A 2,302-nucleotide genomic window follows, 5' to 3' on the forward strand; every position below is an offset into this window, starting at 1 on the left:
AGGAAAGGAGAGCATAACACCATACAAGGTCACCAATTCAAAAATGTAGGCAGCAAAAAGGATCAACTATCAATACAAAACCAACAGAAAACAGTCAAATAGGAATAGTAAGTCTTTACATTTCAATGATTACTATAAGGATAAATGAATTGAATTCTCCAATCAAAAGGCACAGCGTTGCTGGCTGTAATTTAACAAAATAAGAGGAATGTCCTGGCTGTCCTATAGTTAGGGCTTCTAGTTTTCCTTCTGAGGATGTGAGTTCAGTCCCTGGCCCAGCAACTAGTATCCCACAAGCCATATGGCACAATCAAAAAAAAAAAAAAAAGTGGATTTCCACAAGATTAATATATGTAACTATGTGTGGTGATGGATATTAATTCCAAGACTCAATCTCTATTTCTCTTCTAGTTTCATTGTCCTGATCCACAACCTCTTCATGGCCTTCTTCACTTCAGTGTTTCTCAGAGGGTAGATGACAAGGTTGAAGCGTGGGGTAATCACCGTGCAGAACACAGCCACCATCTTGTCCACAGACAGGGTGGTAGAAAGTCCCAGATAGATGAAGATGCAAGGGCCAAAGAACAAGGTGACCACAGTGATGTGGGACCCACAGGTTGACAGGGCCTTGCGCCAACCCTCAGAGCTTCGAGTCCTCACATGGAGCAAGATGACCACATAGGAGGCTAAGAGGATGATGAAGACGATCAGACAGGGTCTCTCCATTGGCAACAATCAGAAGATCAATGAGGAAGGTGTCAGAGCAGGTAAGTTTCATGAGTGGAAGCACATCACAGAAATAGTGGTCAATCATATTGGGGCCACAGAAGGGCAAATGAAAGATAAGAAGGATTTGGGCCAAGGAATGCACTAATCCCCATATCCATGCTGCTCCCACCAGGAAGGCACGCACCTGCCGGTTCATGATGGTGGTGTAGTTGAGGGACTTGCAGATGGCCATGTAGTGGTCACAGGCCATCACAGTGAGCAGGAAAATCTCAGTGCCAGCAAAGAAGTGGAGAAAGGAAATCTGTGTCATGCAGCCCCACAGAGATATGGCTTTCCTTTCAGCCAGCTGACCTGAGATGAGTTTGGGCATTGTAGTCGAGGCATAGCAGATCTCCACAAAGGACAGGTAGCTCAGGAAGAAGTACATGGGGGAACCAAGGCTTCTGCTGGTTATGACAGTGAGGACAATGAGGAAATTTCTCAGGACAACGGCTATATACAGGAGCAGAAATACCACAAAGCAAACTTTCTGCACCTCTGGATTGGAAGAAAGTCCCAAGGAAATAAATTCTGTCACCTTGTGTGCTTTAGCCATGACATAACCACCAGGAGGCAGTAATTTGTGTGTGTGATCCGAAATAACACAAAAGACTTCTTCCTTTAGCAGCTGAATTATATAACGGTCACTTGCATATCTGAAATGCTACCATTCAGACTCTGCAACCTAAAAGTGTTCTCAGAAGTAGGAAATCCATCTCTGCAATCCATAGGCCATTACAGTCAGTGACTCTCTTCTTCTAGGACATTTTGGAAACACAGCACTTTACACATTGAATTGTATTTACTATATGTATCTGGCCCACCAAACTGAACTTTCTAGAGCAGAGATTATTTCTTGCTACCACTCTATCTCCAGTGTTAACTGAAGCACCTGCACAAAATTACACTCAGTGAATGTACATAGGATGGAGGAACAGTGCATATAGATCATCCTAGCCTTCTTAGCACAGTATTTGGTACGTCACAGAAGTTCAGCAAATACTGAAAGAACAAAGGTCACCAATAACCAAGACCACATCTTTCCACCTCTGAATCCCATGTCTAGCACAGTGCTTATTTCAAGCAATAACTAGACCAATGTGAGAGCACTTTGTGAAATACCACAGGCTTTCTGTTACCATTCCCTTTACTTTCAAAGTGAAATTATAATTATCACATGCTCACAAAACAAAACTCACCCTACTGTTTCTGTGCCTTTGCTGTCTCACTACTGTTCCTTTTATCTGTTCTGATCCCAGAGAGGCCAATAGTGCTCTGAGCACATCCTGTTTTCAATTTCTAAGCATTAAAGCCAAGTTATGTGCCAGAGCTCATACATTTTAGGCATTGCCAGATGGAGAATCTGCTCTCCATGCAACCTTAGGAATGTTGAGACTAAGCCAGTGAGTCTATTCCACCTGATTAAAAAGAAGAACACAGTATGTTCCACATAGAAATGGAACAGATGTTCCACAGAAAAATAAGAATTCTGTCAGCTAAGCTTTGAGTTCACTCTGCTGAGAGATACTGGAGG

At 42.8% G+C, this 2,302-nt stretch overlaps 1 pseudogene; it reads right to left on the bottom strand.

Annotated features, from left to right (window-relative positions):
* Window positions 1–396: 396 nt before the first annotated feature.
* LOC136167708 (olfactory receptor 4X2-like) lies at window positions 397–1,324 on the bottom strand (annotated as a pseudogene).
* Between the last annotated feature and the right edge of the window lie 978 nt (window positions 1,325–2,302).

This window comes from Muntiacus reevesi, chromosome 4 (genome assembly GCF_963930625.1).
Source record: "Muntiacus reevesi chromosome 4, mMunRee1.1, whole genome shotgun sequence".
Taxonomy (NCBI): Eukaryota; Metazoa; Chordata; class Mammalia; order Artiodactyla; family Cervidae; genus Muntiacus; species Muntiacus reevesi.